This window comes from Staurois parvus, unplaced genomic scaffold (genome assembly GCF_062004578.1).
Source record: "Staurois parvus isolate SC_StPar_1 unplaced genomic scaffold, SC_StPar_1.0 ptg000090l, whole genome shotgun sequence".
Classification (NCBI taxonomy): domain Eukaryota; kingdom Metazoa; phylum Chordata; class Amphibia; order Anura; family Ranidae; genus Staurois; species Staurois parvus.
The window spans coordinates 3069706-3084743 of record NW_028317886.1 but is presented as its reverse complement, the minus strand read 5'-3'; positions in this window follow the sequence as shown (position 1 = coordinate 3084743).

The following is a 15038-nucleotide window of genomic DNA, read 5'->3' as shown; positions in this document are numbered from 1 at the left end:
GATCCATAGGCATTACAAAAAATGCTACATATCTGTTTTAGCTGGAACCAGAATGAAAGGGATAAAATCATGGTATTCCAAAACACTAACATTATAATTTTGATGTCCATTAGGGATAGGAGAAGAACCCTGCCTATACAATACACTGTCAAGAGCAGGGCGCATATTGTATGCCAATGGTAATTGTTTTTCTGTTAATGTGCTACTATGGCTGAAATCTTCTTCTTTCATCCAACTGCTGCCTTTCACATAGTAGACATATAAATGACATTTACTGTGTTCTTTATTCAGTTTTATTTTATTATTTATTTTATTTTTAAAATTGCTGCCTTTAAAGACCATCTTAGTGACACGCACTCCCCCCTCCTCATACAGGACATGCTGTTTGCCTCTTGCCTTTAGCCTATGCAAAGTTGTTTTTCATGTCTCTTTACATGTAATCCCATAAATGTAAGGTAGGCCCCTTCAGATACAGGGGTTGGAGTTCTCACTCTTGTGGGAATTTATGTTATAATGTATAGCAGGTCTGTTGTACTGTCAGATTTATGTTTATAATATGTTATTAAAAAATGAAGGTCATATAATACATATACTTGGATACCTAATTGCTATTAAAGATTATACCGTTTGAAACATTGTTTATACCTTGTTTGTTTATTAACATCTTAGTGACTGTAGAGGGTAAAACAAATGTTAATGCCTAAACACAAGTTTGCAACTGAGATGCATTAATAAAACTGTACATATCATTGCAACTACTTTGATGATAAAAACAAAATATAATCCACCTGGATACACAAAATAAAAACTGGCCCAAAATAGTAAAAAAAAAAAATCTTTTTTTTATTTAGCTGTATATTTGTTGCTATTAACATCATTTACTATCAAAGAAGAACCCAAAATAAATTCTCCTGCTACTTACGATTGCAGCGATACTACATATGTGTATGTTAGTTGTTGTTTGTACCCATAACAGGCCCCAGAAACAATGATCAACATTTTGTCTTTTTATTTTACCTAAAACATACTGACACTGATACAAATTTAATAAAAATATTTTTTTTTCAAATTCTATCTAAAATATATTGACCTTAACCTTTTACCCTGACCATTGACCCTTACACTAATCTTGGTACTGACCTAGATCAAACCTTGGTCTAACTTTTTCTTTATTGTTTTTATTATTTTTCTTTACACACTTTTGTTTGTTTATATCTTCCTCTCCTGCAAAAAGAGAAGGATACAATGTAATTTTCACTTCATTTAGAAGAGGAAGTAAACACAGGGATGGGCTCAGTGACTGATCATAACTACAAGCTTTACAACTATTTCATATTGTAGGAGAATTTGTTTCATCTCTGTGTATCACCTTAGGCCAGGCACTTCACTGGGTATATGTTGGGGTTTACAACCACTTTAAATGATTTACCCTTTTAACTGTCAAAACACTGTGTTTGTAATTTGTTAAATGTAAGGTTTTTATTATTACCCACTTAGGAGCCACCCCATAACAGATATACTGCTACAGGGTGGCTCGCTGCACCAAATCAGGTAAAAGCACGTGATTTTGCATTTCCGGGTAGGGGGCACGCGCACATCACCCTACCCGCACCACTATTGACTGCTGGATATGTCAAAGACCGGGTCCTGGCCGGAGATTTCTAGCGCGAACTCAGTCGTCGTTGGCAGGGCAGAGAGGGGAGAGATCTGTGTGTAAACAAACAGAGATCTCTCTGCTGTCAGCATGGGAGACATGCTGCTTTGTAGCTCTCTGCTGTGCAGAGAGCTACAAAGCAGCATGTCCAAGTAAACACAGCACAGCACACTGTTAACCCTTTGATCGCCCCAGATGTTAACCCCTTCCTACCCAGTGTCATTAGTACAGTGTGAGTGCTTTTTATTAGCACTGATCACTGTATTAGTGTCACTGAAGATGTCAGTGGCAGTTAGTTCCCACCCAGTGTCAGAATGCCCTCCGTAATCCCACTATAAATCGCTGATCGCCGCAATTACTAGTAAAAAAAAAATTAGAGTATATATACACCGTCATTTGTAGATGCTATAACTTCACGTAAACCAAATAATATACACTTATTGGGGTTTTTTTTAAGTAAAAACATGTAGCATTTTGACCTAAATTTATCAAGAAATTTTATTTTTCAATTTTTGTATTGGATATGTTTACAGCAAAAAGGAAAAAATATTAGTTTTTTTTTCAAAATAAAAAAAAAACCCACAGAGATGATCAAATACTTCCAAAAGAAAAAGACAAAAGGTGCATGAAAAAGCTCAGCAACAAACTGTATTTTATTAGAAAGCTATACCATACAGCTGATGAAAGGGCAGGATATGCAGGATTACATATGCACACCTTGGAAATGGTTGAATGCCTGAGATATATAGAAAAAATAAATGATTTTCATGTCCTTGTACTATTACTTAGACATTTACCAGAAAGTTATGAAAATGCTTGTCACAGCATTTGATGCATGGCCAGATGATGAACTGACATTGGAATATGTGGTATAAAGCGAAGCGCTAAATAAATTAATAATAAATAAATTAATAAATAATTAATGCACAGAGATAAAGGTGACAACTCCTTGTGGTATAAAGTGCAACGCTAAATAAATAGGTAATATAATATTGTGAAACAGTCAAGTGCAGCATATAAAGTGAAACTCAATATAGCCCATATATAACAATGAATAGAGTTCGTGGGACTACAAGGCACAGCAATCAAGGTGAAGGATAAACTGTGAAATCATCCAATGAGGGAATCCACCACCTCTGCCAGATGTACACTCGCCAGAAAGCTACTGGTAAAATAGCATGTATATCACATCAGAGGATGAGAAACAGCCAGAATCCTCTAAAATGGACTGCTCTGCCACAGGCAAACTGAAGATGGGATCTCTCCTAGAACAAAAGCTCACCACAGGAGCCCAGAATTAGTATATAGTGCAGTACTTTATTGCAAAAATCAGTAAAACAATCCACCTGGAGTAAAATAGATAAGGTAAAGTAGGAGTACCAAGATGGCCACCGCTCTGGCCTTCGGCATCGGCGGCTGTGTACCCCTAAAGACATGCATGTGCACAAAACACGTCGGGTGGAGACACACTTGCTGACGTCTGACGTCACACTGCCGTTGCCAAAGGTTAGAGTGGCGACCATTTGGCAAAATGCTGAGTGTTTGGTGCACAGACAATGGAACTGAATATACAGGTAATAAAACACAAAGGTGATTCTCAGAAAGCATGGCATAATATTTCAAACTACTGAACCATACAACCCAGAACAAAATGGGGTTGCAGAAGGAATGAACCGTATTCTATGTGAGAATGGAAACCCCTGCTGTTTAATGCAGATATGGCAACCACATACTGGGGGGGGGGGTTAATTATGACCGCCTGCTATCTCCAAAATAGACTACCAGGAAAATCAGCTGAGAAAATTTGATGTGAACTGTGGAAGGCAAAAGCTCTGCATTTTAACAATCTAAAAATTTTTGGAAGCAAAGCCTATGTGAAACCGTACAAAATGGGATGCTCACTCAAAATGTGTACTTGTGGGATACAGTGAATCTGAAAAGAGATAGAGAATTCTACAACAAGATACTTTAGTGTGTTCAAAATTTCATGAACTAACACAAATGCTTCAAACTGGGGGAAATTCCACATCAATGTCACATGAAGATAAACAACAAACTGACAGAGAAATAGAAATGAATGCACACAATCCAAATATTGTAAAAAAAATAAAGCCAGGTCACAAGAAGCTTCAATCAGTAAATCCACCAGAAGCAATAAAGGCATCCCAGCCAAACATCTGTGCTAGGTTGCCCACATAGCATTAAAATCAGATCCAGATTCGAGGGATGAGATGCAAAGACTTCCAGCCCATGAGAAACAAAAGTGGATCAGAGTTGCTGATGAAGAGATGACATCTACCGCTTACAAGAAACAGATCTATAGAACTAAGATCCACTGTCCTGAACCGCCACTGCATACTGCCCATTTTCCTGACCCGCCCACTGCATACTGCCCACTGTCCTGACCTACCACTGCATACTGCCCTGACCTGCCACTACATATCGCCCACTGTTCTGACCCGCAACTGCATACTGCCCACTGTACTGACCCCCACTACATATTCCCTACTGGCCTGACCCACCACTGCATACCGCCCACTGTCCTGACCTGCCACTACATACTGCCTACTGTCTTGACCTGCCACTACATACTGCCTACTATCCTGACCCACCACTGCATACTGCCCACTGTACTGACCTTCTGCTACATACTGTCCACTGTCCTGACCCCCCACTACATATTCCTTACTGGCCTGACCCACCACTGCATACCGCCCACTGTCCTGACCTGCCACTACATATGGCCTACTGTCTTGACCTGCCACTACATACTGCCTACTATCCTGACCCACCACTGCATACTGGCCACTGTCCTGACCTGCCGCTACATACTGCCCACTGTCTTGACCCGCCACTACATATTCCTTACTGGCCTGACCCACCACTGCATACCGCCCACTGTCCTGACCTACCACTAAATATGGCCTACTGTCTTGACCTGCCACTGCATACTGTCTACATTCCTGACCCACCACTGCATACTGCCTACTGTCCTGACCTGCCACAACATACTGCCTACAATCCTGACCCACCACTGCATACTGCCCACTGTCCTGACCTGCCACTACATACTGCTCACTGTCCTGACCTGCCACTACATACTGCCCACCCTACTTACATTTCGCACTCTTGGCCAGTGACACCACTGGCCATGTGCAGCTTCACATGTCATCTTGTCCCTCAGACTGACAGAGTGTCATTACATTGTTATGGTCCTGTCTACTTCCCTGCCTGCAAGCTACATGAGCTCACCCTATTGAGCCTTCCTGCATACACTGTGAATCAATAGCTTGACCAGTCCTGCATTTGAACTGTTTTGGCTTTTATTGCATACAAGTCAGTGCGAATGTATAAAAAACAAGTCATAAGAAAAGCAGAAGGAAACCAGAAGTAGATCTGAAGCAAGATAGAAGCAACATAAACAGCAGATATAGCATGCATTGAAGAAAAATGGCTTTTAGTTTAAGTACACAGGAAAGTTATATCAGTAGGCGAGCTATAACATTGCCAGGAATAGTTAAGCAGTCTCTTTTTAAAGATTGTTTAATCCAAGTAAATAAAAGGTATCTATTGTAAGCACCTCTGGCAGGGTATTAAAATTAAAGTAAATCTGAATCTTAACTGGATGATATTTAGTATTCTAAAGCACAATGTATCATAAAGAACTGCTGTGCTTTTTTTCCATAAAATATAGTTTTCACCTTTTTTTCCCCCTTATCAGTGCTGCTGAATCCCCCAGCTTCTTTCAGTTACTTTTTATCTATATGCACTTACTCCATCATCATTTGCAAATCATTTCTCAAGACAGACTTTGCAATAGTTGCAGGGCACCATGCCGCGCAATGTATGTTGGTATGGCTGCTTGTGGTCTCAATGGGTGGTGCACGTGACAAGGGGAGCAATACAGTTGCACAGTTGGGAGACAATTTTAATTATAAAAACAACTTTCTTGACAAAGGACTTAATTATACAATAACTAGGTATTATTTTATGAAAACTGTATCTTTAAAAAGATGGAAAACAACTTTTAAAAATTATTTTGACATGTTAAACCTTGAATGATATTTTATTTATTTTAGATGTATTTTCAGATGGTTAGAGTTTATAGGGGTCAGGTCTTAGGTTAAAGTGATTGTGAAGCTTCTTTTTTTTCACTCAAACTAATAAACACTTACCTGCTCTGTGCAATTGTTTTGAATAGACCAGCCCTGGGCCTCATTTTTTGCTTGCATTAAGGTAAAAAAAAAGTTTAGCCTTTATAGCCACTTTAAGTTTTAGGGTAAGGAAAGGGTAAGGTAATGGTTTCAGCAGCAGTGGTATAGTGGGCATTAAGGACAGCACAGTTATTTTATGCATTTTTAGGGTGATTTGTCACTTGCAGCTTGTTTGTACCACTGTTGCAAGGAATATTTTTATATAAATGTACACTATATTGCAAAGTATTGGGATGCCCGCCTTTACACGAACATAAATTTTAATGGCATCTCGGTCTTAGACTGTAGGGTTCAATATTGAGTTGGTCCACCTTGTGCAGCTATAACAGCTTCAACTCTTCTGAGAAGGCTGTTCACAAGGTCTAGGAGTGTGTCAATGGGAATGATTGACCATTCTTCCAGAAGCACATTTTTGAGGTCAGGGACAGATATGGGTGTGATTACCATTCTGCGCGCCGGAGGCGCCATCGCGCACCTGTATAGTGCAGCGGCGCCGCACGTTTCCATGTCTTGGGTTCCCAGATCACATGGTGGAATGTTATGCACCTGAGTGGTTTGTTGTGTCTGCTCCCAGAAACATCACTGGCCAAATTAGAGGATATCCTCCTTCCCCCTCTACCTATTTAATACCCACTACTCATAAGTCATTTATTCTATCACATCCTTGTTGAGCATACCTCTGTTTTGATTGTCATACTGCTATGACCAGGTATTTTGTTAGGGTTGTTTCACCTTACCCCATTTGCTTTTTGCTCTACTGGGATACCCTGTGACACAGATGTATACTTTTAGTGGACACCATTCACAGTTGCCATATGTTTTATTGGGATACTTTGTGATATAGACATATACTTTTTTCTGACACGATTTAATATTTTGTTTACTATGCGCTCTACAAATGTCAGCTCTATGATACAAGTTCTGTGGATTTAGTCCATCTCAGCATCTTTATTTTATTATTACCTATCATAATATTTTCAAAAAAACCTTGGTCTGTATCTCAGTATATATGGTTACTGGTTTGGTGTGCAATACCTTAGTTGATGTTTATACTTTATATATATTAGCCTTTCCTCACTGGGATCCTTGCAGTAACTCTTTCAAAGCTGGAGATGTGAATTTAAAGATCTTACGCTGATTTTGGCTAGACTGCCTCTGCTTTGTGGATGTCTATTTTTTAATCAAGTTACACAGATACACCTACTAATTGTAAGTTTTTGCAATTATGGAGGCATATGCTTACAAAACTCCCCCTGCACTTTCCCTTTCCCCTTCTCCTTTTCCCCTATTTGTTTCTGCCGTGCTATACATCCATTCTGAAACATGTTGGGAATTATGGGAATATTTTATTATCACCAAGCAAGGGTATATGCTGGCTTAATTAATTGGTGTATCATATTGTATTTTACCTTTGTCCCATTGGCCATTTGCCCATTTTTTAAAATTAATAATAAAGATTGATTACTTGTTTTATAATATATTTCATGTTTCATATCTTCTGCCTCTAAAGTCCCTTGGGGAATCCTTTGACCTTTTGGTCGCCTTTGTTTTGTACTATGTATAGGGATGCTGGCATTATTTCATAATTCGTCCCAAAGGTGTTCTATCGGTTTCAGGTCAGGACTCTGTGCAGGCCAGTCAAGTTGTTTAACCGTTCTTCCAGAAGCGCATTTCTGAGGTCAGGCACTGATGTTGGACAAGAAGGCCTGGCTTGCAGTCTCCACTCTAATTCATCCCAAAGGTATTCTATCGGGTTGTGGTCAGGACTCTGTGCAGCCCAGTCAATTTCCTCCACCCCAAACTCGTTCATCCATGTCTTTATGGACCTTTCTTTGTGCATTGGTGCACAGTCATGTTGGAACAGGAAGGGGCCATCCCCAAACTGTTCTCACAAAGTTGGGAGCATGAAATTGTCTAAAGCATCTCTGCTTCTAAGATAGAGTCTGAGCTCCCAGAATGAATCTGTCTGTTTTTCTCAGAATGATGGGAATTTTTCTTAACTCATAGCTCTTATATGAACAGTACATTTATTACAGGCTTCATCTAGTGGCTGAATTTAATATTGCATAATGAATTTCCCTGCTGGAGGCAGAACAATGATATTGACATTAATCCTTCAGACAAAGGGGCTATGATTTTTATGTGCCTGAACATATTTAAGAATAAAGAATGGTATACAAATGTTTTTGAAGCTGCTGTACAGGGCTTCAATCAGAAATAATAAAATATTATCAACGAGGCACTTGCAAAAGCATAATCTCTAAAAAAAGAACCTGGAAATATTTACTAGTGGAAATCTTACATTTTATGCTTTACCAAAAACACATAAAAACTAAGAACATCTTCTTGGAAGACCCATTGTTTTGGGTATCAGAGCCTCACTGAGAATGCAAGTATATTGGTGGACAGATCTCCACGATGCAGACCCCATGTACTAAACTTACCTTTGTTTAAGAAAAACACCATCCAACTATTGCAAACTATTGAGGGTTTGCATGTTCCCATGGATGCTTGGCTTGTGACCATTGATTTTGATGCCCTGTACAGTAGTATACCATATTCAGAAGGATTCCAGTTCATTAAGACATTTTCTAAAAGAGTGGGGTCACAGACAATGGCAATTTAATTATTTTGAGACACCATTTTTGTGTATGTGGGCTCCCACTACCTCCAGGTACAGGGTGTAGCGATCGGCACCTGTGCCTCATTGTATGCCACTCTGTATGTGGGGGGAGGGGGTGTAGGAGTGACCCCCACGAAGTGAGGATGCCTTGTCTTTGTACTTGCGCCATGGCATGCATGGCACAGATACATAGATTACATGCTTGTGATTTGGGATGGCACCCAAGACAAGCTGAAGCGTTTCCTGACCTGCATATTTTAAAATTAATTTAATCTAAAGTTTACAATTACCTGTGTTAATCACTAAATTTCATTCCTGGGAATTCAAATCTGTGACATTCTGGGAAATACTCTATATTGTAAACCTATGGCTGGAAGCCTAGAAACAGCATTCTCCATGTGGGGAGGTGCAGCAAGGTGCAGCGGCAGTAAAGACACAGACACAGATTCAGGAGATGTTGAATGAAGAGGCCAAGTCAACTGAACTCTCTGTCCCCACTTTACACACAGAAGGTTGGTAAGTGACATTCCTGGTAGTCTCTCGCTAGGTTTCCAGTGTTGCACCAAACAGGAGCATATTAGGCTTGGGGCTGATAATCTGATTATTGAAAAAGCACAATCTAGGTCTCTAGAACATCAAGAGATGCTAGCACAATCTAATCTTGACCTTTCACAATCTCATGCAGCTTCATTAGAGCTATTTATTTCTGTACTTAACACTTTATAGCCTGACCGCTAGTGCAGATGCAGGGGGAGTCTGATAACTTTCATTTTTATTAGATATTGCTTGTTATTTTTCCAATTTAGCAAATAAATTCCTTCTACCTTTTCTGCTCTATTTGTTGGGGAAATAGCAAATGTATGGCTAGACCCTACTCCTAATAGCACTGTTTCTTCCACCCTTATTAATGAGAATGATCAAAATAAACAAAAAATGGAAAGAAGAATATATTGACAGCCTTTTCCTCACTTCCTTCTAACAAAGAGCTTGGTAAACTTGATGATGATAAATGCAGACATGCTCTGCGCGATTTTAACAATTTATTGCAGGTGTTCTGCATATGTGCTAGTGTGATGGTCTGATGGTTTTTCATGATACATCATTCTGACGGGACATTTTGGTACAGAAGCATTTGCAATGGCGCACAATGGATGTTGGATTATAATCTGTTGTTACCTCAAAAACATTTCCTAAATAAAATTCTTAATCTCAAAATACAATACCTTTTTTTTCTATTTCATATAAGAAGGCTCTTTGTTTTTAGGCTTCAATGAAGGTCAGTGTAAATGTCACAATTCTTGTTCACATGTGTGCATTTTGTTCCAAGTCCATTCTGCTTCCTGTTATTTGAAAAATTGGTTTCTATGCATCAACAACCTTCAAGGGGCCTTTTTCCAAAAGCAACAACGCTGGTGAGACTTCCAGAAATTCCTTTCTGGCTACACATATGGCCAAACCAACAGATGGTGTCCTCTTATTTAAAGGGTTCTCCAATGCTATCCCTTTACCTTCTTTTCACGGTGTAGGTTGCACTGTTTTTGATAATTTGCCCTCTGTTTCTTGCTACAAATACACAGTGATGAAAAATGTATTTCAGAAAATGAAAGAAGGGAGGGGAGCTGGCCCTTTTTTCACCTCCATTTCCTAATTGTAGATTTCTCCTTATGAAAATAATTTCTAAAAAAAGGATTTCCCTTTAATGATAATACTGACCCTATGTTCCGTATCATATTCTCCATGTACAGATGCTGTAAACAATCTGTTGTTAACAAAGACTGACATGAAATCAGCATTCCAATTGTTGACACTTTTGATTCTCTATGTTAGGTGAGTAATTTTATGGCAACTGCCTACCCAGGAGATGTTCATTGTTTTCTACCTTTTTAGCGTAGGTAGTCTGCTTTTAGAAATCTAGTTCCCCTAGCTGCAAAGTTCCCTTGAAGTGACATACGTAACTGACACTTCCAGTTTCAGGTATCACTTTCCCTGGGCGCTGTGGCCACAGAAGGAGTTAGTGGAGCATAATCTCCACTCCATTAGCTTTAATGGAGGGCAGATGAGACATCAGGGATCTAATACACCCCTGATGTCTCATTAAGGAGAAAATGGGGATTTTTTGCAATGCTTTTTTGATGCATGAAAATGTCACTTGCAGTAAACATGTTACATATCACCGCACATGCCGAAGTGGGAGCAATAATTCTAAGGCCATTATACTCTTATTCACTCTGTTCAACCTTATATTTTATATTTACATTTTATAATTTAGCAAACATTGGGTAATATATTGTATAATGTCTCCAGGCATAAAATTATTGTTTAAACATGTGTGCAAAAAAATGCAAAAATGGCATTGGCAGCAAAACAGTTAATGGCTGTTGGATTTGGCAAATTGCCTCAAATGGATTCTGATTCTAATTTGGCGAGGGATATGGCTGGCTCTATTAGCTATGGAGTTTTTTGGCAAGGATAGTGGTGAAGTGGAAAATGGCCTCAATCCTGGCATGACAAGGGATTACCTAAAAATATTGTTCTTTTAGAATTGTATCCAGTTCTGATAACAAGGGTGTTGTGTACCTAATCTATTGTTTACCTTTCAAATCTCTTCAGCAATACTTCAACAAGTGTTTTTTTCAAATGTAATATTTAAAAGCAAGTTATGTTCCGGGTTTGTGTAATGAGATTGCGGATTCTGCGTCCTGTTTGCGGATAGATTGATTTTGGGCCTTGGCACCAGAAGCAGATGACTTGGGCTGTTCCTGCCTACATCATCTTTTAAGTCTGGTTTAAGTCCTTTTTAAAATGCTATACAACATTTTGGGTGCAAGAGTTGTCTTTGCATTTTTTGCATGTTTTGTTCAAAAAAGCATTTTAGGCTTGAGGATTATGTAAAACCCCTAAAACATTATATATTTTCTGAAAGCAGACACCCTAGAAAACAAAATAGTGGTAGTTCCATGTTTTTTATGCCACCAGATATTAGCGCAATGGTTTATGAAATGCAAAATGTCAGTAAAAAATATAGTAAGGCTAATTGTAGTGCACAAAATTGCAATATATTACCCAGCTTTAACATGGTTGCACCAAGTACATAGTTATCCATTATGTCAAGCTTTAAAATTGCATGCGCCTGTGAACTTCAGTACCCTATATTTTCCATAGGCAATGCCTTAAAAGACCTTATAGGTCACCAGTTTAGAGTTAACCATGAATAATGGGCTTAGAATTATTGATCTCACTATGGTGTGTGCAGCAATAGCTAACATGTAGCACAGTCAACGTTTTCATGCATTAGGGGATTTTAAGTGCTTGAGTATAACTTTAATTTTTACATTTAAAAATTTTTTTCACTAAGTTTTTTTTATCAACTGTGTACAGAAGGCCCCCAGGTAGCCATATTTCATAAATCTTTTGCAGAAAATTACAATGCTGCAGATTGAAATATAAAGGTAACTTTTATTACATTCAATTCCAATATGACTTGTGTAGCAATTGTATAATGCTAAGAAAAAATTATTTCCGTTTGCTATCTTTCCTTACGAAAGTGAAATTACCCTTTGATCACTGTTTGATAGTTCAGAAAAAAAAACCAACAGGCTGGTTGTCCGCAAGTCGATCGATAGATCCACTTGTGTACAACCAGATAGCCCATACATGGATTAAAACATGAATGAAATGTTGGGTTTACATACAGTAATATTAAAGTGTAATGTCCTAAATTGACTTACTGTCTTGAACAGCAGATCAAATAATTGGGTTATATATGGTGAAGCTGATTATCCAACTTAAATCCTTCATACACAGATGTCCAAAAATGGAATATCAGCAAAGACCTGGGGATGAATACTGTATATTGATTTTGAAGATCTGATTGTCAAACTGCTGACTGTAGATGATCATTAAAAGACTTTGCACTTAATAGCTTTGATCACTGAATGGTCAAACACTGGTACTAAAAAAAAACCTCATGGACATGGAGCTTAAAACGCTATTTAAGCCAGTCATAAATGGATCAAATCTCGGTTGGTTCAGCAGGGACCTGAGAAGATTCGATCCATTTAAGGGGAGGCTGATGTACCCAAGTCGATCCAAAAATGCTGCTTATTTTCATAAATCTGTGTGCAAGAGGCAAGAAAATTAATGCAGCCACCACATCTAATGATTGGTAAACTGCAACTTAAAAGGCCCCTTTCTCATGGGGCGAACTCTGCTTGCTCAGCCCTGGATCTGTCTGCTGATTACACGCTGAGCAGATGGATGACAGGTCAGTGTCCACGCCGCTTTTGCAGAGCAGACATGGACACAGTCTGCTGTTCTCTATGGGCAGTTGAATGTAAACAGACTGCCATATGATCCCATCTGCTGGATGAAAGGGAAATGGATCCCCATCCATCTGTTTTTGACGGATCAGATCAGATTGGATGTAGGTGGGTGTAAACGGACATATGTCCATTTACTCCCGCTGCTCCATAGAAGAGAATGGAGAATCTGATCATGTCTGCCTAAAAAACGGACAGGCAGACCAGTTTGGAATGTTCGTGTGAAAGGGGTCTTACATTTTTTGGTTTTGGGTTTATTACCTCCTAAATTAGCATTTTTTATTTTGGTTAGTTTCCTTTGGCTCATGTGTGTTTGGATATTTTTTATGTAGTATTAAACCCAAAAGCAAACATTTATTATATTGCATCTTAACAATTCTTAGATGTGATGGCTGCATTATTTTTCTTTTTTATTTATTTATATATTTATTTATTTCAGGTACTTATATAGCACCATCAATTTATGCAGTGCTTTACATATATATTGTACATTCACATCAGTCCCTAACCCTCAGGGGGTGTACAATCTAAGGTCCCTAACTCACATTCATACATACACATACTAGGGCCAATTTAGACAGGATCCAATTAACCTACCAGCATGTTTTAGGCTTTCTTTCTTCTATTTTCTGGTGATCTGACCAGTAAATCTGTTGTTTTTCAAAAGCACAAGCTCTCTAGCAAAATATATTAGTTTACATGAATGAGACAGACCACTTACACTGATAGGGGTGAATAAAATGACCAGCTTTTATTTATTCATGTAAAACCTTTATCCCAAACGGAAAAAAAACTGCTTGCTGTAACTGATTATAAAGTGTGAGTTTGGCTTCAACTTGTATTTATTTAAATCTGCTGGCACATTTACCCCCCCCCTCTTACTGACAATGTTGCTGCCTACTGTGCCTCCTGTGCTGCTTCATCCAGATTGGTGCCTCACTAATAATGGAGATGTGTTACTGGCCAGATCACCAGGTAAAAACAGGGAAAAAAGCCAAAAAAGGAATTAATGCAGCCACCACACCTACTGATCGGTAAGTTGCAATGTATTACATTTGGTTTGGGTTTAATACCTCTTTAATTGTTTTTATATTTGTGAGTCTACAGAGGGAATATATGCATATATGAATTTCTGTTTTTGATATATATTTATATATAATAATAATAATAATAATAATAATAATAAAATGTATTACATTTGTTAAAAGAGGAGTGTTTGGTTTTTTTTTGTAACTCATACTTGCCTAGGTGAATGCAGAATTGATCCAATGCTGCATCTGTCCCCTGCTTACTCTAAGGGTGAGAACTGAGCGATCAGACTCCACAAATTGCTCAGTTCTTCCAGCCTCTCTGAGCAGAAAGTGGTGACTAACAGTCGCCGCTCTCTGCTCTGCCCCTCCAGCACTCACTGGAGCACTGAGATGTGGAGGGGGTGGGAGCAGCTGACTCAGGCTCTCAGCAGCTCCTCGAGAGGCTGAGCCAGGTGCCCGTCCAGGCTCTAGGTGGATCCCGACCATATGGTCCGCATCTTTCATCAACCTGAACCGGCTCTGTGATGTCAGCTGACAGCAGGCTTTAGCCAACTGTGGGCTGAAAACAGATCACGGGAATACAGAATGAACTGCACTCCAATGATCCACAGGAGAAGTATAGCCAAACTAGCTTTGACTGTACTTCACCTTTTAATAAATTGATTGTAAACTCTTTTGTGTAAATATACCCTTTTTTGGTTCAATATACAGTATATAATAATGAGAATAATAAATTCTCTTCTACTGGCAATGTTTAGTTTCTCTGGTTTGACTTACCCTTTAACCACTTGACTCACAATCACATACATGTACATGACAGTCATCCCCCCTCCCGCCACCTGTCGGTGGCTCTCTGGACTCTCCTGTGTAACTGGGGAGCCCAGCACAGAAGCTGGCATTTCCGCTGGCTCATCATAGAGCTAATTGGGGAGCAGAATGTCCTTGATCATTTCTATGGTCTAAGTCAGAGACCGGAAGTGACGAGCTGTTCATCACTTCCGGTTATGGCAAATGTAAACAGATACATTTTTCTGGAAATCAACTTGAGATCAATTTTTTTTAATCTCATGTTTTAAAGTGGTAGTAAAGTCTTGGTATTAAAAATCTGCTGACAGGCAGGGTTCTTATATCAGAAGAGACTCTAGATGTCTCTTCTGTCATAAATGACCCCCCCGCCTTTCAGCAGGTAATATGATC